The sequence below is a fragment of the Salmo trutta genome, chromosome 31 (assembly GCF_901001165.1).
Source record: "Salmo trutta chromosome 31, fSalTru1.1, whole genome shotgun sequence".
Classification (NCBI taxonomy): Eukaryota; Metazoa; Chordata; class Actinopteri; order Salmoniformes; family Salmonidae; genus Salmo; species Salmo trutta.
Window position 1 is genome coordinate 12,538,759 of NC_042987.1, and position 27,080 is coordinate 12,565,838.

The 27,080-nt window shown below is 41.3% G+C and overlaps 1 protein-coding gene across 1 annotated transcript in view; it reads right to left on the minus strand.

The window, feature by feature from the left end:
- Positions 1-10,468, minus strand: part of LOC115169562 (GREB1-like protein) — an 83,910-nt gene extending 73,442 nt beyond the window's left edge. The window contains exon 1 of the mRNA XM_029725296.1: positions 9,613-10,468. The gene's annotated coding sequence lies outside the window, so the exon portion shown is untranslated. The remainder of the gene's footprint in view (positions 1-9,612) is intronic.
- Positions 10,469-27,080: the final 16,612 nt, after the last annotated feature.

Consider the following 27,080-nt stretch of genomic DNA (forward strand, 5'->3'; position numbering starts at 1 on the left):
GTGATAGGAGAAAACAGAGTATGGATCAACAACATTGTAGTTAATCCACAATACTAACCTAAATGACAGAATGAAAAGAAGGAAGCCTGTACGGAATAAAAAATATTACAAACATGCATCCTGTTCACAATAAGGCACTAAAGACATAAAACATTTTGGCTAAGAAATTAATCTTTATGTCCTGAATACAAAGCGTTATGTTTGGTGAAAATCCAACAAAAATTATCACTGAGTACCACTCTTCATGTTTTCAAGCATGGTGGTAGCTGCATCATGTTAACAAGATGTCATTGAATGTTCCTGAGTGACCAATTTCGACTTAAATCGTCTTGAAAATCTATGGAAAGACTTCAAAATGGCTGTTTAGCAATGATCAACAACCAACTTAAAAGAGCTTGATGAATTTAAAAAAGAATAATGTGCAAATATTGTACAATCCAGGTGTGCAAAACTCTAGAGACTTACCCAGAAAGACTCACAGCTGTAATCACTGCCAAAGGAGATTCTAACATGTATTGACTCAGGGGTGTGAATACTTATGTAAATTAGATATTTCTGTATTTCATTTTCAATAAATTAGCCTTTTTTTAACACGTCACTGTCATTGTGTGGTATTGTGTGGTGATGGGTGAGAGAAAAACATATATTTAATCCATTTTGAATTCTAGGCTAAAACACAACAAAATGTGGAATAAGTCAACGTCTATGACCACTTTCTGAAGGCATTGTACCTAAAGCTGACAAACAGATAGCTAGCTAGCAGGGCTCAATGATCTTATCTTCCCTGAACCTTGTTTTCAAGGTATCTGTACCCAAGGGTATTATCATAGACCACAGCTTCTCATTTCCAATGGGAATAAATTAGTTATAGTGGGCAGAACAAGCAAGGAGGTGGGCAGAACAAGCAAGGTGGTGGGCAGAGCCAAGCACGCACTTGCGATATCCTATTGGCGCGCTCTAGTATACATCAGCATATTTCCATTAGGGAATACCTGCTCTGTGAAGTGCTCGTGTGCAATAACTTAATTTTCCTTTGCACTCCTAAATAGCGCAATTCTGTACAACTTTTGCAAAGGGTGAAGTCTAGAAAACTTCTTCCGTTCTGTTCATAACAGATTCTAGTTTTGGGAACAGAAAACTGTATTGAGATCAAATGTTTAATTCATGAGAAGATTTGCAGAATGTCAGCCAAAATCCATCTCATTCCATCTTCTCCCACTGCCCGCCAGTGGGCTTCCTCTCACTACCATATTTGGCAGTGAGTGGAAACGCCAACCGGATGCTTCACATTTATACATCCAGTGAAATATCTCTCATTGTTCTGTCTGTGGTACTATGTGAGACACACCCAGCATGTTAAAGTTAGCTAGCTAGCTACTTGTGTCAAAACACCTCCTTTTCAATTGAAACTCTGGCTAGCTTCTTAGTGTTAGCAAGCACCATTATTAGTATAATGCTAGCTGGATAACACAACAACTAGGCAGATAGGCCTAGCAATAAGCCTAAACCCTAAATTATAGAAATCATGACAGCTAATGATGATAGCAGAGATATTGGATGAAGGTTTATATACCGTCTCTGATTATTGCTAGCTAGTAGGCTAATTGTATAGTGTATTTGCTAAATTGTCATAGCTACATTCTTCTTCTCTACCATAGATTCCCACAAGGTCTCAGACTCTAGAATAGGAAAACGCGATCAAGAAAGAAACAGACGAAGACAGATGTTGTCCATTTCTAATGTTACTTGTAATGTTAAATAGGGCATAAAAAGATAATCCCATGTTCTCTTAATTAGATAGCTAGCTAGCTAGGCTACTCACCATAATATAGGTTGCAGATTTGAGTCACAACTAAAATATTTATGTATAAGTAACATACTATGTAGGTACACAATAATTACAAGTAAGTACCCCCCTAAATACACTTCATTATAACTAGCTAAATCCTGTATAACACCTAGTAATTACATTGCACTTAGACAGATATTACATGTACTCTATTGGGTACTGGTGTGTTTATCCTCCCACTTGGATGGCAAGGAGGTTGAGGTTGTCATAATGGGTAACATACACATTCATTATAAATACATTTGTTAATTATAATCTAGGATGACACCCGTATGCCAGATCCCAGTCAGTGAGGTTGACCTATATCTGATCTGTTTCTGTAAACTCAACCAAGTTAACCCAGATGGTACATTTTCTGAGGGCAAGTGCTAGCAACAACACTGCACGGAGATGTTGCATTCACGGGTAGGCAATTAGAGCCTATAGAGCCTCCAACCTTTGTAATCTCGGACACCCAACACATCTGTCCACGGGAGATGACAACCTTGTGACAGTTGTTACTGAATCGGAGAGAAGAAGCAAACCACTAACTTGGTGAATTTAGTGGAAACTTGACCATTTGTAACAAGCATGGTAACAAGCATTTGTTGTTACACCTCTGTAATTATAGACTACAATTACCAACAGTTAAATGTTGTTTTTACAGTGTAACTTTAAGTTATTACAATAAACTACAATACTTGTTACAGTGTAATTACACTGTAATAAGGGCCTTTTAAAATGAAGTGTTACCCAGCACATTTAGCATATTGTGTTTCTCTGTTCTTATAAACTAAAGTACTAGGACATTAATCCTTTTTTGAGATATAGCACTCACGGCATGGAACTCTTTCGCAAGTTTCTTGACTATCTCCTCAATGTAAAACGTCCATGTTTCTCAAATTAGGATTGCCTTCAAAGCAGCTAATGGCTGGTGATTTCATAATGAAGCTGCACCATTTAGGAGAGCATAGTGAGTGTGACTGAGGAGGCTATTCTTATCTCTCCCAGATTAACTTCACATTGTTCCCAATGAACAAAGACAGCCTGTGAGGAAGCCAGGCCAGCTCCCCCGAGGGCCAGATGGCCAGCTCAGTGCTCTGCTCAGGGCCCCTGACCCTGCCGGCCAGCCGCTTGCCCTCACTGACATAGCGGCACGTGCTCAGTCCAGACACAGAGACATAGGCCACCAGAGTTCATCATCATACACACTGGCCAATGACGCCAAGTGTCATAAAAACTATGTGAAGTGTACGCTGCAAGGAACTGCAAGCCCCAATGAAAGCAAAGGCTGATCATGTGACCTTGCTTTATCACATTCACAACAATAAAGAGAGGATATTTTTTGGACTTACTGGGTAAATAACTGATTGAGATGGTTTTCATAAATCATTCAAAGCATTGGAATACGGAAAACTGATGTTGGTTGCTGAGAACATATGGCTGGGAAAACATCACAACCATACCTGACTCAGTAACGTCTGGGTACATCCATTTGAATTGAATCACTTTTTGATAGCACCCCTTTTCGATTTGAACGAAACCTTAAATACATTGTAGAAGTGCTCAGAAAAAGAATTTTTAGACCTGAATGCCAAAACATTCACGAGAGAAAGGTGCTCCAAGTCGACACATGTTGAATACTCCACACCATACCATTAGACAGCTATGTCTTCATCACTGGAAATAAAATTAAATTGTAATTGTCACATGCTTCATAAACAACAGTTGTAGACTAACAGTGATATGCTTACTTATAGGCCTTTCTCAACAACATAGAATATATTAAAAAATATTATAATAATAAAAAAATAGTAACACAAGGAATAAATACACAATGAGCAATGATACCGTGGCTATAAACAGTTGAAGTTGGAAGTTTACATACACTTAGGTTGGAGTCATTAAAACTCGTTTTTCAACCACTCCACAAATGTATTGTTAATAACAAACTATAGTTTTGGCAAGTCGGTTAGGACATCTACTTTGTGCATGACACAAGTCATTTTTCCAATAATTGTTTACAGACAGATTATTTCACTTATAATTCACTGTGTCACAATTCCAGTGGGTCAGAAGTTTACATACACTAAGTTGACTGTGCCTTTAAACAGCTTGGAAAATTCCTGAAAATTATGTCTCACGACTTTAGAAGCTTCTGATAGGCTAATTGACATCATTTGAGTCAATTGGAGGTGTACCTGTGGATGTATTTCAAGGCCTACCTTCAAACTCAGTGCCTCTTTGCTTGACATCATGGGAAAATCAAATGAAATTAGCCAAGACCTCCACAAGTGTGGTTCATGCTTGGGAGCAATTTCCAAACGCCTGAAGGTACCACGTTCATCTATACAAACAATAGTACGCAAGTATAAACACCATGGGACCATGCAGCCGTCATACCGCTCAGGAAGAAGAAGCATTCTGTCTCCTAGAGATGAACGTACTATGGTGTGAAAAGTGAAAATCAATCCCAGAACAGCAGCAAAGGACCTTGTGAAGATGCTGGAGGAAGCAGGTACAAAAGTTTCTATATCAACAGTAAAACGAGTCCTATGTTGACATAACCTGAAAGGCCGCTCAGCAAGGAAGAAGCCACTGCTCCAAAATCGCCACAAACAAGCAAGACTACGGTTTGCAACTGCACATGGGGATATAGATCGTACTTTTTGGAGAAATGTCCTCTGGTCTGATGAAACAAAAACAGAACTGTTTGGCCATAATGACCATCGTTATGTTTGGAGGAAAAAGGGGGAGGCTTGCAAGCCCGAAGCACACCATCCCAACTGTGAAGCACGGGGGTGGCAGCATCATGTTGTGGGGGTGCTTTGCTGCAGGAGGGACTGGTGCACTTCACAAAATAGATGTAATCATGAGGATGGAAAATTATGTGGATATATTGAAGCAACATCTCAAGACATCAGTCAGGAAGTTAAAGCTTGGTCGCAAATGGGTCTTCCAAATGGACAATGACCCTAAGCATACTTCCAAAGTTGTGGCAAAATGGCTTAAGGACAACAAAGTCAAGGTATTTGAGTGGCCATCACAAAGCCCTGACCTCAATCCTATAGAAAATTTGTGGGCAGAACTGAAAAAGCATGTGCGAGCAAGGAGGCCTACAAACCTGACTCAGTTACACCAGCTCTGTCAGGAGGAATGGGCCAAAATTCACCCAACTTATTATGGGAAGCTTGTGGAAGGCTACCTGAAACGTTTGACCCAAGTTAAACAATTTAAAGTCAATGCTACCAAATACTAATTGAGTGTATGTAAACTTCTGACCCACTGGGAATGTGATGGATGAAATGTCAGGAATTGTTAAAAACTGAGTTTAAATGTATTTGGCGAAGGTGTATGTAAACTTCCGACTTCAACTGTCCATGGGGTACGAGTACGGAGTCGATTTGCAGGCGTATGAGGAAATTGAGGTAGATATGTTTATATAGGTAGAGGCAAAGTGACTAGGCAACAGGATAGATAATAGATAGTAGCAGCAACGTATGTGATGAGTGTGGAAGTCTGTAAGTGTGTATCTGGTGAATGTGCGCCTGTGTGTACGTGTTATGTGTGAGTGAGAGTGTGTGTGAGTGTCTATGTTTTGAAGTGTCAGTGTAAGTATGTGTGAGTGTGTGGGTAGAGTCCAGTGTGTGTACATAGAGTCAAAAAGCGTTAGTGCAAAAAGGGTAAACTCAGATAGTCCGGATAGCTATTTGTTTTACTATTTCTTATGGCTTAGGGGTAGGAGCTATTCAGGAGCCTTTTTGTCCCTGATAATTTATAAGCTTACAAGCAGGGTTGTCAAATTACTTGTTAATGTATGGAGAAAAAAATGTGTACATAAAAAATATATACTTTTTTTTAATTTCAACATCAATTATCTAAAAACCTGTAAACTCCCAAAATGGTCATATTCACATATGTTGTAGCTTAGGTTTTTGTGTTGTGCCCGCCATCAGTTGAGACACAGCATGCTCTTGAATAGGGTGGCCTACAGGGTGGGTGTCATGTTTTAGCTAATAAATGTACAAAAATGGCAATAGAATTGAACATTTGACTTTCAAATGGTACCAGAAAGACGGTTGGAGGTCCACACATCAGAGAATGTAGACTTGAATGGGAATATCTGTTGTTTTAAATTATACTGTCAATCCTCCATAGGAAACCTATTGAAATCATAGAAATGTAGATAATAGAATAGACATGACCATTTATGTTGACAATCGACAGTGTGTGGACCGGCAGTCATCTTTGTGGTAGTAATTAGAAGTTAAAATGTAAATGAAATGTAAATGGTGTAGCAGCTATATTGCAATGGTCTCAAGTGGTTGTAAGAATTATATTACTATGATTGAAATGACGCCCACCCTGTATTCAAGAGCATATTGTGTCTCAACCGATGGAGGGCACAACACAAACTCAGATGATGTGAAATAGGGTCTAAACTACAAACATGTGTGAATATTAAATAATTGACGTTCAAGGTTTAAAAATTACATACTTTTTATTTAACTTAAAAAAATATATATATACTGCTCAAAAAAATTAAGGGAACACTTAAACAACACATCCTAGATCTGAATGAAAGAAATAATCTTATTAAATACTTTTTTCTTTACATAGTTGAATGTGCTGACAACAAAATCACACAAAAAGAATCAATGGAAATCCAATTTATCAACCCATGGAGGTCTGGATTTGGAGTCACACTCAAAATTAAAGTGGAAAACCACACTACAGGCTGATCCAACTTTGATGTAATGTCCTTAAAACAAGTCAAAATGAGGCTCAGTAGTGTGTGTGGCCTCCACGTGCCTGTATGACCTCCCTACAACGCCTGGGCATGCTCCTGATGAGGTGGCGGATGGTCTCCTGAGGGATCCCCTCCCAGACCTGGACTAAAGCATCTGCCAACTCCTGGACAGTCTGTGGTGCAACGTGGCATTGGTGGAAGGAGCGAGACATGATGTCCCAGATGTGCTCAATTGGATTCAGGTCTGGGAAATGGGCGGGCCAGTCCATAGCATCAATGCCTTCCTCTTGCAGAAACTGCTGACACACTCCAGCCACATGAGGTCTAGCATTGTCTTGCATTAGGAGGAACCCAGGGCCAACCGCACCAGCATATGGTCTCACAAGGGGTCTAAGGATCTCATCTTGGTACCTAATGGCAGTCAGGCTACCTCTGGCGAGCACATGGAGGGCTGTGTGGCCCCCCAAAGAAATGCCACCCCACACCATGACTGACCCACCGCCAAACCGGTCATGCTTGAGGATGTTGCAGGCAGCAGAACGTTCTCCACGGCGTCTCCAGACTCTGTCACGTCTGTCACGTGCTCAGTGTGAACCTGCTTTCATCTGTAAAGAGCACAGGGCGCCAGTGGCAAATTTGCCAATCTTGGTGTTCTCTGGCAAATGCCAAACGTCCTGCACGGTGTTGGGCTGTAAGCACAACCCCCACCTGTGGACGTCGGGCCCTCATACCACCCTCATGGAGTCTGTTTCTGACCGTTTGAGCAGACACATGCACATTTGTGGCCTGCTGGAGGTCATTTTGCAGGGCTCTGGCAGTGCTCCTCCTGCTCCTCCTTGCACAAAGGCGGAGGTAGCGGTCCTGCTGCTGGGTTGTTGCCCTCCTACGGCCTCCTCCACATCTCCTGATGTACTGGCCTGTCTCCTGGTAGCGCCTCCATGCTCTGGACACTACGCTGACAGACACAGCAAACCTTCTTGCCACAGCTCGCATTGATGTGCCATCCTGGATGAGCTGCACTACCTGAGCCACTTGTGTGGGTTGTAGACTCCGTCTCATGCTACCACTAGAGTGAAAGCACCGCCAGCATTCAAAAGTGACCAAAATATCAGCCAGGAAGCATAGGAACTGAGAAGTGGTCTGTGGTCCCCACCTGCAGAACCACTCCTTTATTGGGGGTGTCTTGCTAATTGCCTATAATTTCCACCTGTTGTCTATTCCATTTGCACAACAGCATGTGGAATTTATTGTCAATCAGTGTTGCTTCCTAAGTGGAAAGTTTTATTTCACAGAAGTGTGATTGACTTGGAGTTACATTGTGTTGTTTAAGTGTTCCCTTTATTTTTTTGAGCAGTGTATATTAAATAGTTTGACAACAGTGTTTGGAAGCTTTTAAATGATATCAATCTCACCGTTTATCTTTTCCAGTGACAAAGAAATAGATGTCTCATGGTATGGTAGGTATGCAAAATAGGTCAACTTTGAGCACCTTTATCTCCTGAATGTTTTGGCATTCAGGACCTAAAAGTCCATTTCTGATCACTTTTTTCATGGGCAAACATTTACGGAAAGTTATGTTTAAAATCAAAAGGGATGATGTCAGAAAGTTATTGAATTCAAATGGATTTACCCATCTACAACTACATAGTCATCCAAGGCTGCAGACATACGTAAAATACAAAGCAGTTTGGTGACTGACAACAGCACAGTATTATTAGCTGACAGTCCACATTTGTGAATAAGTACTTTCTGTTTCGTTTTCAAATGCAACACCTTTTAGGGCCTTCTGTCAAAAAGAAAGGCATGTAACCTCCAAAGAATTCAACCAGAAATTGGGAGGAAGGAGGGAAGAGTGATAAAGATGAGGTTTTGTGGAGACACGCGGAATGTAGTTCACCTCTAGGACATGAAACGTGGGGGACAGTACTGTAGATTAGGATCTGGTCTGGACAGACAAGTTTGTAAAGGTGGTAATTTCAGTAATAGCTTACACGCCACATCTTCTGGTCACTCTCATCTGATATGACTCATCTCATTGTCTACTTTAACATACAAGTAAAAGATGAGTCAGCAAAATGCAATCTATAGTCCCAAGCGGGATAGTACAATATAGACAACGTTTTGACTGGTCTTCATCCAATATCACCCTTTACTGTTGTGGGCATATATCACCTGTGACACTCAACCGTTGATACCGGTTTTGTTCAAAAATGTCTTTGAAAATTATTGGTGGAAAACATTTCAATAAGCCCACTGAAATGTCCCAAATTCAACATTATACAGTACAATTCCAAACGTTTTTAAATATGATTGTGACAATAACATGACTATTCTGGGCATTTACAAGGTTAAAAAAAAAAAACATCCACAGAGGTTGAGTAGCCTATCATGCCTTTTAAGTGCATCATGAGTTTGTACCGTGTTTTGTCCCCCTACCATGTTGTGCTGCTGCCATATTGTGTTCCTACCATGTTGTTGTCATGTTGCTACCATACTGTGTTGTCATGTGTTGCTGCAATGCTACGTTTTTGTCTTAGGTATCTCTTTATGTAGTGTTGTGTTGTCTCTCTTGTCATAATATGTGTTTTGTCTTATATTTTTGTATATATTTTTTTTTTATTATCCCAGCCCCGTCCCCGCAGGAGGCCTTTTGCCATTTGGTAGGCCGTCATTGTAAATAAGAATTTGTTCTTAACTGACTTGCCTAGTCAAATAAAGGTTAAATAAAATACAAATACAAAATGTCCCTACATTTCTATAAAGGTTCTTAGTGTAAGAGAGACTGAGAAAAGAGACAATGTGGCATAGTTTCCTATTACACAGAACATCTAATGCAATATAGTGCTGGATTAAGTATAGACAGTCTCTCAGTCTCAACTCGACCCATCACCTGCAACATAGCCTCCGCTCAAGTGTTCGAAGGGAAGAACTTCGGAACACGCACTGACGGCGAGATAAAATGCAAAGCATAACCAGCTGCAAAACACATACATGTTATAGGCCTACATCAATAATTAGAAGAAAAAAAACCTACCAATTTGCGATTTCAGTTGAGTTGAGTTAAATGTCCATCACGCACATCTTTCGCTCTCGCAGTTCCAGGCTATCCTCTGAGCACTCCGAGTCACAGTACAGGGAGCCTCCAAGTGACGTCAAGGAATTACTAGTGGGGAAATTGCTTGGACGTATAGTTTTTCTAATGAACAGTACATAATAAAAACAAAGACTGCAGAACGTGCGTAACTGATGCGCAGTTATTGTAGCCTATAGGCCTATGGTTAAAATGCGCGCCAGAGAAGCAATCCAGTTCAGTGAAAAGGGGATTTACGCATTTTCAGGACTAGATCCTGGTGATAAATTCCTCATCATTACTCGTTTTTAAAGATATACATCTAGAATACATATATACCTCATTACATATATAACTCATTAGGCATAAGCTAAAGCTAGGCCTAAGCTATATTTTCAACCCCTAAAAAGTTTATTGTAGCCTACGGTCAATCAACAAATAAAAAAGTAGGCTATAGTTTTTCATCTCTAAGTTATCATATTTATCGTTTTTCATCTATAAGACTTACATTCGATTTACATATTACTAAATTTAATTTTGGTTTAGTTTGATTTATTCCATATTTTGGATTCCCACAACAGGCTATGAATTGCATTAGGCATAGACCTACATAGGTAGGCTAAACAAACTAGAATACAAACGATAGAAATGATACGTCTACAACACCATGGAAACTTGAACCACATAAAAGACCTATCTTTATATGTTGCACGCACGCAGACGTTCCTCATTTAGTCGTTGCATGTAGTGATATACTTCACATTCTCAACAAGGTTTAAAACAATGGTTCCTGCCGTCATTATGATACAAGTTGTTCATCAGCTCCTCCCATGGGGTTTGACCGTCTAAAAGCTTGAGAACCTCTCCCTCTGTCGGAAAAAAAATGCTCGGTAGCCTAGGCTGAAATGTCGGTCACTGCATGATCTGCCGTTGTAGGGTAATTGACAATTAATAATCATTAAATCATTTGATATTTCCACAAATAATCACTCCGATATATTACACTATAAAGTGCATGGTAAGCCTAGGCTATATCTTGTAGGCAAAAAAAAAAAAATAGGTGAAATATAACACCTTTTTGTCTTTATACATTCAGTGGAGAGTTGGAGTAAAGTAGGCCTGAGGGGTGAAGGGCTATATTTTTCCATAAGGGAACCGGGGTTAAGTTTCCCCTACAGAACTAGGATCAGCTTCTTCTCCCCCAATCTACCTATCAGTAGCGGTGCGTGGGTAACTGGGAAGCCAAGCATACGCCCTGCGACCGAGACAACAAGAATACACAGTGGCAACCTCTGTCCAGTGAAGTCCACAAAGCATATTGCATGTACAGTAACAGACAGTTACATGACCTACAGCATGGTCAAGCAAGTTTAGGACAACAACACAGTATTATTAGCTAACAGTCCAACTTTGTGAATAAGTACTTTCTGTTTTCAGACCACTAAACACGGAGAGTTGCCGCAAGTCGCAAAGAATACAAGAGCTGCCTCTACTATTCCAGTACCACTTCAACTTCAACATTTCAACATTATCCCGTGTGGCGCAGTGGTCTAAGGCACTGCATCTAGGTACTTGAGGCATCACTACGGACAGTATGGTTCGAATGCAGGCTGTATCACAACCGGCCGCGATTGGGAGTCCCATAGGGCGGCGCACAATTGTTCCAGTTTGCCGGTGAATAAGAATTTGTTCTTAACTGACTTGCCTAGTTAAATAAAAAATTATCAAATCACCTCTGCTTAGTCAAACAGAGCGTCAACTAAAAGATGCCAATAACAATTTTGTCCAATCAGTTGCGTGTATTCATGGATGCCAAGGGATTTCTTTTTTTTTAAACATAAAATAATTTAGATTTTGTGTCTCTGTGTTTTATAATGTTCGTTCAATTCGCAAGAGGCTGAATGTATCTCACAGGAGAAAGCATCTGAGCGAGCGAAACAGCGCCCCTCTGTCTCTCTACATGTAGGCCACATATCGGATGCTGTCTGGTCCAAACGAGGATACCATTGTTGCCGCCAGTAGTATTGAATGCAAGGGAAGCCAGCCAGCATCTGGCCTCCCATGACAAAAAAAAAAGTATAAAACATTTGCCAATCAGCGTTGAGCTAAACTGAGTTCAACTGTGAATGGTCCTGGTGCACCAAAAAAAAAGTGTCATAGCCATCTAGGATTTGGCATCACTCCTATCAAATCCCATTGAGAGCATACATCATTGACATAAACATTTGAATTTTTGCATCTCGTTGTGCTGTTGTCCTCCAGTGGCTATCTAGCCAGCTAGCTAAAATTGGCCCTTTCCTAAATTAGCAATGGATGGAGATTGGGATTTGGACTTGTGGTTTTACTTAATTCTCCATACTGGCCAATGATTATAATGGCGATTCTGATCCAACCATTAATTCATAGATTGTTGTGCCCCCTGGCCTGAGAGGATGGAAGTTCAATATGTTATTCTAATGTTAACTAGCTAACGTTGCCCATTAATGGTAGTTAGGCTAACGAGCAAGCATTTTAGCCAGGTTGCCAAGGACAACAAAAAATAAAAGCGTGTACTGTATGACAGAGTGATAGACAGTTTCGTCTACATGAAAAAGAGGAGGATGGCATTGACGTTTGTCTACAAGTAGGGTGAGTCAACATGTTTCTCTTCTTTCACGAACGCACACACACGCACAGAGAAATCAGAACCATGGACATCCACATCATATTTAGCTTACTTTGATTGGACTAAATTGTTTTTGGTATTTTTTAGTTGTCCCTGTATTAGACTAAGCAGAGGTGATTTGATGATGTTAAAATGTTGATGTTGAAATGGTGCTGGAATAGTGGAGGCAGCTCCTGTTTTCTTTGCGACTTGCGGTAACTCTCTGTGGTTCTAAATCAATAGTTGTTTAGTGGTCCGAAAATGTCGGAAACATGAACTTGCTTGACCCTGCTGTAGGTCATGTAACTGTTTGTTACATGCAATATGTTTTGTGGACTTCACTGGACAGAGGTTGCTATCCGGTATATGTGGTTGAATTTATTCTGCCCCTGTGTCTTCTTATTGTCTTTAGGCCTATATATCACGGTCGCAAGGCATTAACAGGTTATAGAGTAAATAATGCAATTATCACAAAACATAGGTTGGGGGGGGGCTTGGCTTCCCCAGTGATTTTACCCATGCACCGCTACTGATAGGTAGATTGGGGGAGAAGAAGCTGATCCTAGTTCTGTAGGGGAAACTTAACCCCGGAGCGGTCCCTTATGAAAAAATATAGCCCTTCACCCCTCAGGCCTACTTTACTCCAACTCTTTAATATGGCTTTTTTTTGTGGGGCGGCTTGGCTTCCCCAGTGATTTTACCCATATGATGTGGCTGTCCATGGTTCTGATTTCTCTCTGTGTGTGTGTGTGTGTGTGTGTGTGTGTGTGTGTGTGTGTGTGTGTGTGTGTGTGTGTGTGTGTGTGTGTGTGTGTGTGTGTGTGTGTGTGTGTGTGTGTGTCTGTGTGTGTGTGTGTGTCTATGTGTGTGTGTGTGTGTGTGTGTGTGTGTGTAATCAAATACAATTTTATTGGTGACATACACGTGTTTAGCAGATGTTATTGCGGGTGTAGTGAAATGCTTGTGCTTCTGTATCTAACAATTTCACAACATATACCCAATACACACAAATCTAAGTAAAGGAATGGAATTAAGAATATATAAATATATGGACGAGTAATGTCAGATCGGCATAAAGTAACATACAGTAGAATAGTATAGAATACAGTATATACATATGAGATGAGTAATGTAAGATATGTAAACAATATTGAAGTGACATTATTAAAGTGACTAGTGTTACATTTATTAAAGTGGCCAATGATTTCAAGTCTTTGTATATAGTCAGCAGCCTCTCTGTGCTAGTTATGGCTGTTTAACAGTCTGATGGCCTTGAGATAGAAGCTGTTTTTCAGTCTCTCAGTCCCAGCTTTGATGCACCTGCACTGACCTCACCTTCTGGACGATAGCGGGGTGAACAAGCAGTGGCTCGGGTGGTTGTTGTCCTTGATGATCTTTTTGGCCTTCCTGTGACATCGGGTGCTGTAGGTGTCCTGAAGGGCAGGTAGTTTGCCCCCGGTGATGCGTTGTGCAGCTCGCACCCCGTTCTGGAGAACCCTGCGGTTGTGGGCGGTGCAGTTGCCGTACCAGGTGGTGATACAGCCCGACAGGATGCTCTAAGTTGTGCATCTGTTAAAGTTTGTGAGGGTTTTTGGTGACAGGCCAAATTTCTTCAGCCTCCTGAGGTTGAAGAGGTGCTGTTGTGCCTTCTTCACCACACTGTCTGTGTGCTTGAACCATTTTAGTTGGTCAGTGATGTGTACGCCAAAGGAACTTAAAACTTTCCACCTTCTCGATGTGGATAGGGGGGTGCTCCCTCTGCTGTTTCCTGAAGTCCACGATCATCTCCTTTGTTTTTTTGACGTTGAGTGAGAGGTTATTTTCCTGGCACCACACTCCCAGAGCCCTCACCTCCTCCCTGTAGGCTTTCTCATTGTTGTTGGTAATCAAGACTACTACTGTTGTGTCGTCTGCAGACTTGACGATTGAGTTGGAGGCGTGCTTGGCCATGCAGTCATGGGTGAACAGGGAGTACAGGAGGGGGCTGAGCTTAATGATGATCTTGGAGGATACTATGGTGTTGAATGCTGAGCTGTAGTCAATGAACCTCATTCTTACGTAGGTATTCCTCGTCCAGATGGGATAGGGCAGTGTGCAGTGTGATGGCGATTGCATTGTCTGTGGACCTATTGGGGCAGTAAGCAAATTGAAGTGGGTCTAGGGTGACAGGTAAAGTGGAGGTGATATGATCCTTGACTAGTCTCTCAAAGCACTTCATTATGACAGGAGTGAGTGCTACAGGGCGATAGTAATTTAGTTCAGTTATCTTTGCATTCTTGGGTACAGGAACAATGGTGGCCATCTTGAAGCATGTGGGGACAGTAGAGAGAGAGAGAGAGAAAGAGAGTAGAGATAGAATATGTCCCTAAACACACCAGCCAGCTGGTTTGCGCATGCTCTGAGGGCTAAGGATGCCGTCTGGGCCAGCAGCCTTGGTAGGGTTAACATGTTTAAAATGTCTTACTCACGTCGGCCACGGAGAAGGAGAGCCCACAGTCCTTGGTAGCGGGCCGCGTCGATGGCACTGTGTTATCCTCAAAACCGGCAGAGAACGTGTTTAGTTTGTCTGGAAGCAAGACGTCGGAGTCCGCTACGTGGCTGGTTTTCCTTTTATTGTCCGTGATTGTCTGTTGACCCTGCCACATACGTCTCGTGTCTGAGCCGTTGAATTACGACTCCACTTTGTCTCTATACTGACGTTTTGCCTGTATTATTGCCTTGCGGAGGGAATGACTACTCTGTTTGTATTCTGCCATATTCCCAGTCACCTTGCCATGGTTAAATGCAGTGGCTCTCGCTTTCAGTTTTGCGCGAATGCTGCCATCTATCCCCGGTTTCTGGTTAGGGTAGGTTTTAATAGTCATAGTGGGTACAACATCTCCTATACACTTCATGATAAACTCAGTCACCGTCTCAGTGTATTCGGCAAATATTATTCTCGGAAGCTACCCGGAACATATCTCAGTCCGCGTGATCAAAACAAGTGTGTATTCTGATTGGTCAGACCAGCGTTGAATAGTCCTGAGCATGGGTACTTCCTGTTTGAGTTTCTGCCTATAGGAAGGAAGGAGCAAAATGGAGTCGTGGTCAGATTTGTCGAAAGGAGGGTGGGGGAGGGCCTTGTATGCATCCCGGAAGTTGCAGTAACAGTTGTTGAGTGTTTTAGCACTGCGAGTACTACAGTCAATATGCTGATATAATTTAGGCAGCCTTTTCCTCAAATTTGCTTTGTTAAAATACCAAGCTACAATAAATGCAGCCTCAGGATATATGTTTTCCAGTTTGCATAAAGTACGGTGAAGTTCCTTGAGGGCCGTCGCGGTATCGGCTTGAGGGGGGATATACACGACCATGACTATAACCGAAGAGAATTCTCTTGGGAGATAATACGGTCGGCATTTGATTGTGAGGAATTCCAAGTCGGGTGAACAAAAGTACTTGAGTTCCTGTATGTTATCACAATTACACCATAAAATCAAACTTCGTCACATGCGTCGAATACAACAAGCGTAGACCTTACCGTGAAATGCTTACTTACAAGCCCTTAACCAAAAGAGCTGTTCAAGAAGAGTTAAGAACATTTTTACCAAATAACCGAAAGTAAAAAATTATAAAAAGTAACACAATAAAATAACGAGGCTATATACAGGGGGTACCGGTACCGAGTCAGTGTGCAGGGGGGGTACAGGTTATTTGAGGTAATTTGTACAAGTAGGTAGGTGTGAAGTGACTATGCATAGATAATAAACAGCGAGCAGCAACAGTGTACACAACAAATGGAGGAGGGGGGTAAATAGTCCGGTGACCATTTGATTAATTGTTCAGCAGTCTTATGGCTTGGGGGTAGAAGCTGTTATGGAGCCCGTTAATCATGAAACATACACCCCTGCCCTTCTTCTTCCCAGAGAGATGTTTATTCCTGTCAGCATGATGAACTGAGAATCCAGACGGCTGGATCCGAGAGAGCCATGTTTCCGTGAAACAGAGTATGTTACGATCCATGATGTCTCTCTGGAAAGAAGCCCTCGTCCTGAGCTTGTCAACTTTATTATCCAGAGACTGAACATTAGCGAGTAATATACTCGGAAGCGGTGGGTGGTGTGCGCTCCTCCTAAGTCGGACTAGTAGACCACTCTGAGTACCTGTCCTTCTCCGGCGTTGTTTTGGGTCAGCCTCTGGAATCAGTTCAATTGCCCTAGGTGGTGCGAACAAAGGATCCGCTTCGGGAAAGTTGTATTCCTGGTTGTAATGCTGGTAGTGCTGGTGAGTTACTGCCGCTCTGATATCCAATAGTTCTTCTCAGCTGTATGTAATAACACATAAACATTTCTGGGCTAACAATGCAAGAAATAATCCATTAAAAAACAAAATACTGCAATGTTTCCTCAGAACTAGAAGCGAGGCAGCCCTCTCTGTCGGCGCCAACTTCATACTGTGTGTGTGTGTGTGTGTGTGTGCGTTCGTGCAAGTAAAAAAACATGTTGACTCACCCTACTTGAAAAGAAACGCCACTGCCATCCTCCTCTCTTTCATGTTGACAAAACGGACTATCACTCTGTCTTACAGTACACACTTTTATTTGTTGTTGTCCTAGGATACCTGGCTAAAATGCTTGCTTGCTTGCCTAACTTCCATTCATTGGCAAAGTTAGCTAGTTAACATTAGCCTTCTACATCTATTATTATATTGAACTTCTATCCTCTCAGGCCAGGGGCACAACAATGTATGAATTAAAAGTTGGATCAGAATTGCCCTTATAATCATTGGCCAGTACGCAGAATTAAGTTAAACCACAAGTCCAAATCCCTATCCATGGCTAGTTTAGGAAAGGGCCAATTTAAGCTAGCTGTCTAGTTAGCCACTGGAGGACAACAACACAACGAGATGCAACAATTCAAGTTGTTCTGCCAATGACATATGCTCTCAATGGGATTTGTTAGGAGTGATGCCAAATCCAAGCTGGCTTCCTTTGACACTTTTTTTTTTGTGGGCCAGGACCATTCACAGTTGAGCTCACTCAGTTTAGCTCAACGCTGATTGGTAAATGTTTTATACTTTTTTTGTCATGGGAGGCCAGATGCTGGCTGGCTTCCCTTGCATTCAATGCTACGGGCGGCAACAATGTCATCCTCGTTTGGACCAGACAGCATCAGATAGGTGCCCTACACGTAGAAAGACAGAGAGGTGCCGTTTCACTCATTTGGATGCTTTCTTCTGTGAATTGAAGAAAAGTTATGAAACACAGAGAGACGAAATATCAATTATTTTATGTTTTTTTTTTTTATGTTATTGGTACATTTTTTGGGGAAGCCTGGGTTCTCTTGCTATGAATACAAGACACTGCTACCTTTCCCATCATTTAGGCTAGTGCCAAACACAGACTGAGTTTTCAAAGTAATGTTTGTTTATCATGCTAGCATTTTCAAGTGCATTCCTACAGCTATACATGTTCTACAGTCCTTATACAAAAGGTCATACGAGACTAGAAATGTTAACCATGTTTATTAGAGTGTAAAGTTACATTGTAGGCTGTGTGTAAAGTTACATTGTAGGTGATAATCAACTAAACTCAGCTGCGGGCCGATTTTTTCTTGAGAGTATGGTCAAGGGTCGGGAACATCATTACATATAATTTGTAGACTGCAAATTGACTACAAGATGCCCAAACACATATAATATTTGACTAAAACATAATAATTTCAAACCTATTGTGTGGGAATACTTGGGAACAGATTTCCAAAATGTAAATAACTTGGAGCAGATTTTCTGGTGTTTTAACAGTCCCCCCCTATATGTTCTTTGGGAGAGAACGTATAGGCCTAGGCAATGGGGTGGCAGGCAGCCTAGTGGTTAGAGCATTGGGGCAGTAACCGAAAGGTTGCTGGATTGAATCCCTGAGCTGACAATGTAAAAATCTGTTGTTCTTCCCCAGAACAAGGCAGTTAACCCACTGTTCCCCGGTAGGCCGTCATTGTAAATAAGAATTTGTTCTTAACTGACTTGCTTAGTTAAATAAAGGTTAAATCAAAATAAAATAGAGGCTACAGGTAAACAATGTATTTAAGCAATAAGGATCGAGGGAGTGTGGTATACGGCGACGCAATGTGGAGTCCCTCGATACAGCCCTTAGCCGTGGTATATTGGCCATATACCATAAACCCTTGAGGTGCCTAATTTCTATTATAAACTGGATACCAACTTAATTAGAGCAGTAAAAATAAATGTTTTGTCACACCCACATTCAGAAAGTATTCAGACCCCTTCCCTTTTTCCACATTTTGTTACATTACAGCCTTACTCTAAAATCGATAAAACTAATTATTTTCCTCATAAATCTAGACACAATACCTCATAATGACAAAGGGAAAACCGTTTTTTGAAATTTTAGCAAATGTATAACATTTTAAAACAGAAATACCTTATTTACACAAGTATTCAGTCCCTTTGCTACTCAAAATTGAGCTCAGGTGCATCCTGTTTCCATTGATCATCCTTGAGATGTTTCTACAACATGATTGGAGTCCACCTACGACAAATTCAATTGATTGGCCATGATTTGAAAAGGAATATGCCTGTCTATATAAGGTCCCACAGTTGACAGTGCATGGAATACGCCTGTCTATATAAGGTCCTATATAAGGTCGCCTTCCCTGTAGCTCAGTTGGTAGAGCATGGTGCTTGCAATGCATGGTGTTTGCAATGCATGGTGTTTGCAACGCCAGGGTTGTGGGTTTGATTCCCACGGGGGCCCAGTATGAAGAAAAAAAAATGTATGAAATGAAATGGATGCATTCACTACTGTAAGTCGCTCTGGACAAGAGCGTCTGCTAAATGACTTAAATGTAAATGTCAGAGCTAAAACCAAGCTATAAGTTTGAAGAAATTGCCCGTAGAGCTCAGAGACAGGATTGAGTTGAGGCACAGATCTGAAGAAGGGTACCAAAAAATGTCTGCAGCATTGAAGGTCCCCAAGAACACAGTGGCCTCCATCATTCTTAAATGGAAGAAGTTTGGAACCACCAAGACTCTTCCTAGAGCTGGCCGCCTGACCATTCTGAGCAATCGGAGGAGAAAGGCCTAGGTCAGGGAGGTGACCAAGAACCTGATGGTCACTCTAACAGAGCTCCAGAGATCCTCTGTGGAGATGGGAGAACCTTCCAGATGGTCAACCATCTCTGCAGCACTCCCCTAATCAGGCCTTTATGGTAGAGTGGCCAGACGGAAGCACATGACAGCCCGCTTGGAGTTTGCCAAAAGGCACCTAAAGGACTCTCCGACCATAAGAAACAAGATTCTCTGGTCTGATAAAACAAATATTGAACTTTTTGGCCTGAATGCCAAGCGTCACATCTCAAGGAATCATGGCACCATCCCTACGGCGAAGCATGGTGGTGGCAGCATCATGCTATGGGGATGTTTTTCAGTGGCAGGGACTGGGAGACTAGTCAGGATCGAAGGAAAGATTAATGGAGCAAAGTACAGAGAGATCCTTGATAAAAACCTGCTCCAGAACGCTCAGGACCTCAGACTGTGGCAAAGGTTCACCTTCCAATAAGACAACAACCCTAAGCACACAGCCAACGCAGGAGTGGCTTCGGGACGTCTCTGAAGATCCTTGAGTGGCCCAACCAGAGCCCGGACTTGAACCTGATCGAATATCAAATAAAATAAAATCTAAATAGATTTGTTACATGCACCGAATACAACAGGTGTAGGTAGATCTTACAGTGAAATGCTTACTTACAAGCCCTTAACCAACAACACAGTTAAAAAAATATAGAGTTAACAAAATATTTACTAAATCAATTAAAGTAAAAAATATATATAAAATCAAAAAGTAACACAAGAAAATTACATAACAATAGAGAGTCAATGTGCAAGGATACAGGTTAGTCGAGGTAATTTGAAGTGATAATATACAGTGAGTAGCAGCAGTGTAAAAACAAAGGGGGGTCAATGTAAATAGTCCGGGTGGCCATTTGATTAATTGTTCCGCAGTCATATGGCTTGGGGGTAGAAGCTGTTAAGGAGTCTTTTGGTCCTAGATCTGGCGCTCTGGTACCGCTTGCCTTGTGGTATCAGAGAGAAGTATATAGGTTCTGGATGTCAGGAAGCTTGGCCCCAGTGATGTACTGGGCCGTATATGCACTACCCTCTGTAGTGCCTTACTGTCAGATGCTGAGCAGTTGCAATACCAGGCGGTGATGCAAACCAGTCAGGATGCTCTCGATGGTGCAGACTGGAGAGACCTGAAAATAGCTGTGCAGCGACGCTCCCCATCCAACCTGAGAGCTGGAGAGGATCTGCAGAGAAGAATAGGAGAAAATCCGCAAAGAAAACCTGTACCAAGCTTGTACCGTCATACCCAAGAAGTTTAGAGGCTCTAATCGCTGACAAAGGTGCTTCAACAAAGTACTGAGTAAAGGGTCTGAATACTTGGGTAAATGTGATAATTCAGTTGTTTATATTTAATAAATTAGCAAACATTTCTAAAAACCTGTTTCTGCTTTGTCATTATGGGGTATTGTGTATAGATGTTTTATTAAAAAAACTAAAAATTTTATCAATTTTAGTATAAGGCTGTAACGTAACAAAATGTGGAAAAAATCTATGGGTCTGAATACTTTCCGAATGCACTGAACATACACTGAAACAAAATATGAACGCAACATCCAACAATTACAAAGATTTTACTGAGTGACAGATCATAAAAATTCATGATGCCCTAATCTATGGATTTCAAATGACTGGGAAAACAGATATGCATGTGTTGTTCACAAATACCTTTTAAAAAGGTAGAGGCGTGGATCAGAAAACGAGTCAGTATTTTGTGTGACCACCATTTGCCTCATGTAGGGCGACACATCTCCTTTGCATAGAGTTGATCAGGCTGTTGATTGTGGCATGTGGAATGTTGTCCCACTCCTCTTCAATGGCTGTGCAAAGCTGCTGGATATTGGCGGGAACTGGAACACGCTGTTGTACATGTCGACCCAGAGCATCCCAAACATGCTCAATGGGTGGTGATATGTCTGGTGAGTATGCAGCCCATGGAAGAACTGGGACATTTTTCAGCTTCCAGGAATTGTGTACAGATCCTTATGACAGAGGGCCATGCATTAGCCCGCAGGTGAAGAAGCCTTATATGGATGTCCTGGGCTGGCGTGGTTACACATGGTCTGCGGTTGTGAGGTTGGTTGGACGTACTGCAAAATTGTCTAAAACGATGTTGGAGGCGACTAATGGTCGAGAAATTAACATTAAATTCTCTGACAACAGCTCTGGTGGACATTCCTGCAGTCAGCATGCCAATTGCATGCTTCCTCAAAACTTGAGACATCTGTGGCATTGTGCTGTGTGACAAAACTGCACATCTTAGAGTGGTTGTTTATTGTCCCCAGCACAAGGTGCAGCTGTGTAATGATCATGCTGTTTAATAAGTTTATTGATATGCCACACTTGTCTGGTGGATGGATTATCTTGACAAAGGAGAAGTGTTCACTAACAGGGATGTAAACACATTTTTGGCCAAAATGTGAGAGATATATGGTTTTTGTGCGTATGGAACCTTTCTAGGATTGTTTAGTACGCGCAAAACACCAGTCTCAACGTCAACAGTGAAAAGGCGACTCCGGGATGCTAGCCTTCAAGGCAGAGTTGCAAAGAAAAAGACCTATCTCAGACTGGCCAATAAAAATAAAAGATTAAGACGGGCAAAAGAACACAGACACTGGACAGAGGAACTCTGCCTAGAACGCCAGCATCCCGGAGTCGCCTCTTCACTGTTGACATTGAGACTGGTGTTTTGTGGGTACTATTTAATGAAGCCGCCAGTTGAGGACTTGTGAGGGGTCTGTTTCTCAAACTAGACACTAATGTACTTGTCCTCTTGCTCAGTTGTGCAGCGGGACCTCCCACTCCTCTTTCTATTCTGGTTAGAGACAGTTTGAGCTGTTCTGTGAAGGGAGTAGTACACAGCGTTGTACGAGATCTTCAGTTTCTTGGCAATTTCTCACATGGAATGGCCTTCCTTTCTCAGAACAAGAATAGACTGACAAGTTTCAGAAGAAAGTTCTTTGTTTCTGGCCATTTTGAGCCTGTAATCGAACCCAGAAATGCTGATGCTCCAGATACTCAACTAGTCTGAAGAAGGCCAGTTTTATTGTTTCTTTAATCAGAGCAACAGTTTTCAGCTGTGCTAACATAATTGTAAAAGGGTTTTCTAATGATCAATTAGCCTTTTAAAATGATAAACTTGGATTAGCTAACACAACGTGCAATTGGAACACAGGAGTGATGGTTGCTGATAATGGGCCTCTGTACGCCTATGTAAATATTCCATAAAATATCTGCCTTTCCAGCTACAATAATCATTTACAACATTAACAATGTCTACACTGTATTTCGGACCAATTTGATGTTATTTTAATTGGCAAAATGTTTTGCTTTTCTTTCAAAAACAAAGACATTTCTAAGTGACCACAAACTTTTGAATGGTAGTGTACATAGAATAATTCAAGATGTTTAACTCACCAAACCTCAGAGGGAAGGAGGGGTGGAACACTCAAGGTGTTTTTAACAGCCAGTCTGCTGCGATATTTTGATTTTGTTGCAGCAACAGAGGAGAAGCTGGTCTCACATAAATAGGTAGAATTAAAGGAGTTTATTAACGTCATCACTGCCATCTCGCTGAGTTGCGGGTATTATGAACAGCTGAACAGCCAGAATGTGGAAAGGCGCATCTCATTCAAAGGTTCGCCAGACCTTGGTCACAGGTTAGCTCCATTCATTTATCCTCAAGAACCGATGACAATATGTGAGTCTCTTCAGTGCTGGTGAACGGATTACGCATCCACTGCTTTCCCGGGTGTGGATCGGATTGTGAGGGGAAGTAATCCTAGGATTTGAGCAGTTTGTCTCAAATGTAACCCCATAAATTTACGCATGTGATCCATGTCGACATCACCCTCGTCTGTCAAAATTGAGAAGAGGGGGAGTATATCTAAAATGCCTCTATCCACTGGGTCTCTCAGCTTGTTATTGAAAGCGGCAATTTTATTGTTTGCTTGGAAAATGTCACTTGCGCGTCCCTGCATGGATAGTTTGAGCAGCAGTCCCGTCCGTACAGAGCGGTCCCATCGTAACGGTCTCGTCGTAATCCATGTCCCGTTATGTAGGCCTATTCGTTCAGAACACGGAATATTTCACCCGCAGTTGTATTCGGGGGCAACTCTTTGCAACAAATACATTCTTAATATAGCCAATGTAGCGTTTCAATTCAAGAAGCGGGCGTCTAAAATGTCAGTCGTCTCATCTAATTGGATTGCAGACCAATGTTGTTGTGCGAGCTCTGTCTAAAATTTGGGATTCAACATAATCTGCCATATTCTGGATTCTATGCGTGACAGTGTTATTGTAAAGTAGGATTGCACTGTCCTTTGTAGCAGCAGTTGGGCCTAAAACGTCTTGGCCAACAAGTGTTTTTATTTGTTTGGTCATCTCTATTTTTATTTTTTTTATCGTATGGTTTAGGCTATATGAGATGGGGTGGTTTGTTTCTAAAATATCTGCGTATTTTCGATGGCTTCATTGCATCGTTGCTGAGGCAAGTCTGACAAACAGGTGTTGTGCCGAAAACATCCCCCCTGCCAGACTCTAGCCACAAAATGAAGGATATTAGAAGGCGGGAGGGGATTTCGGCAGGCAAGAACATGGCCTCCACGAAATACCCTCCCCCCCTCTTCTAAGTTCCTTAAGAGTGAAATAGAGTGAAGAGTGAAATACTTTGTTTCCTAGAAGAGCTCTTATAGGACCAGGGCACAAATAATAATATACTAATAATCAATCATTTTGCTCTTTATTTAACCATCTTACATATAAAACCTTATTTGTTCATCGAAAATTGTGAATAACTCACCACAGGTTAATCAGAAGGGTGTGCTTGAAAGGATACACATAACTCTGCAATGCTGGGTTGTATTGGAGAGTCTCAGTCTTGAATAATTTTCCACACACAGTCTGTGCCTGTATTTAGTTGTCATGCTAGTGTGGGCCCTGAATCCACTCTCACATAGGTATGTGGTTGCAAAGTGCATCAGTGTCTTAACAGCTCGATTTTCTGAGGATACTCTGAGCGCAGCCCAATCCAGAAATCTGGCAGTGGCTTCTGATTAAATTCAATTTTCATAGAACTGCTTGTTGCAATTTCGATGAGGCTCTTTTGTTCAGATATCGGTAAGTGGACTGGAGGCAGGGCGTGAAAGGGATAACAAATCCAGTTGTTTGTGTCATCCGTTTCGGGACAGTACCTGCGTAATTACGCATCCATCATTTGCACACCAAAAAAAATCATACAATGGTGGAAAGACTTGTGTTGTCCTGCAGACAGAGAAGAGCTCCAACTTCTTAATAATAGCCTCAATTTTGTCGCGCACATTGAATATAGTTGCGGTGAGTTCCTGTAATCCTAGATTCAGATCATTCAGGCTAGAAAAAACATCACCCAGATAGCCCAGTCATGTGAGAAACTCGTCATCATGTGAGCGGTCAAACTAGTGAAAATTATGGTCAGTAAATTAAACTTTAAATTCGTCTCTCAATTTAAAAAAAACGTGTCAATACTTTGCCCCATGATAACCAGCGCACTTCTTTCTGTATGTTGTAAAAGCGTTACATGGTCGTTGCCCATATCATTGTGCGACAAAGTGAAAATGTAGAGTTTCCATCAACTTCGCGCGCAATGTAGATATCAAAGAACACCACAGTTCGTGGGTGGAGTAGTGGGTGAAACCATTCACTTCAGGAAAAGGTTTGATATAAATAAAGTTTCCTTTCATTATGTGTTGTCGAATTCATAAAAATATTTGCTGCCACTGTAGGAAGGTTGGCAATACGAGAGGTCTTCGGACTTACCATTTTTGTATTATTTTCCTTGAAGGAACAACTAGTGGGTTTCTAGTGCTTCTCCCCTATTTGGAAAGTTTGTCTGCCTGCTCTTCAGTCTAGAGAGATATTCTGAGAGCAGTATTGTGTCTCCTTCCTCTGTACATAAAAAACGCTTTAAAACTGTATAACACAATAGTGTCTTTGGAAAACGGGTTCATATTCAATAGTGAATGTGACTATGTATATATTTATCTTACCGTTGATATATTTAAAGCCTATTTCGGCAAGTTAACCCCGTTTTTGTTGGTTTAGCTAGCCATGTTAATGACGAGCTGACTAGCACCGTCCGTCAGTGCACTGTAATGTCAAGCTAACTATTGCTAGCAGATTATTTGCTAGCAGGTGATTTATTTAAATATTAAATGAATGTTTGTTTTCTTACTACCTTAAAAAGTTTATATGAAAGGGGTTGTACTTGTGCTTTGTATTCATGTGTTAATATCACTTCACATTGAGGGCATGTATCATTACTGTTGGACCTATCTAAAATATATCTTGTGTTCTACCTAACCAGTGAACGTGTGGCTGTGACCGTCCTGTCAATGCCTGTCATCACTGTTTGATATCTTTTACTGCAGGTATGCTTTTCTGTATTTTTGTTATTTTATAAACACAACGCATTTATACTATAGGATCACTTTGTGGATTGAGTCAGAGAGATATTCTGAGAGCAGTGAACGTGTGGCTGTGACCGGCCTGTCAATGCCTGTCATCACTGTTTGATATCTTTTACTGCAGAAAAAAACAAGTCAAACTGAAGTGTGGGTGTCCGTGTGCCTTTCTTCTGGGGGGGCTATGTGAAGTTGGTTACAATTGCATAGTGCAGAAAATACACGACATTTCAGGGGCCTTGCTTTAACGAAGTTAACTATTTTTACTTTAGTGTCCAAAACATCTTTCAAGCTGTCAGGAATGCCCTTGGTAGCAAGAGCCTCTCGGTGGATGCTGCAGTGTACCCAAGTGGCGTCGGGAGCAACTGCTTGCACACGGGTTCCCACTCCACTATGTCTCCCTGTCATGACTTTTGCGCCATCAGTACAGATTCCAACATGAGCAGCAGCTACGTTTGGCTACATATGGACCGTTAGTAGAATTCCCGCGCAAGAGTAACGGTTGTGATTAGATGTTAATTATTTGAACAGGCTACATGTATTTGACTTTGTGTTGTTATTTCGATGAACACCCAGATGGTTTAATTTTATTTTAGATGGTTTAATTGTATTTTTGGCAGTGAAACGAGGCTACTCAGGCGAGAAAAAAAACTCACCCAAATGTATAACCTTTTTGGGGAAAAATTATATATATATATATATATATATATATATATATATTTTTTTTTTTAAATGTGAATCACATTTTTATTTGGTGTACCTCTGGGGGGAATACCTGGGCTACATGAGCATGTTCTTGCTATTCTGCCGCCCTAGGCAGACCAAGCATATTAGGTTAATTTTCGCTTGTGAATGAAAGTATTTTCCAGATGTTGAAAATATGTATTTTCTGGATTTTGAAATTAGACTCATTTTTGGTTCTGAATGAAAGTTGAAAAGACATTTATAGACGTCTATGTTTGGGCCAAATCAAAGCTGGTCCAGACCGGACAAAATCTGTATCAAACATATCTTTGATTGGTTCAGATTTGTTCTGGACTAGATCAAAAATCAATGTCCATGTATGTGTAAATCAAGGTTGGTCAAGACTGCACCATAAAAAAATGGTATGAGTCAGTCTGTGCTAATTTATTTAACCTTTATTTAACTAGGCAAGTTAGTTAAGAACAAATTCTTATTTGCAATGATGGCCTAACCCAGACGACGCTGTGCCAATTGCGCGCCGCCCTATG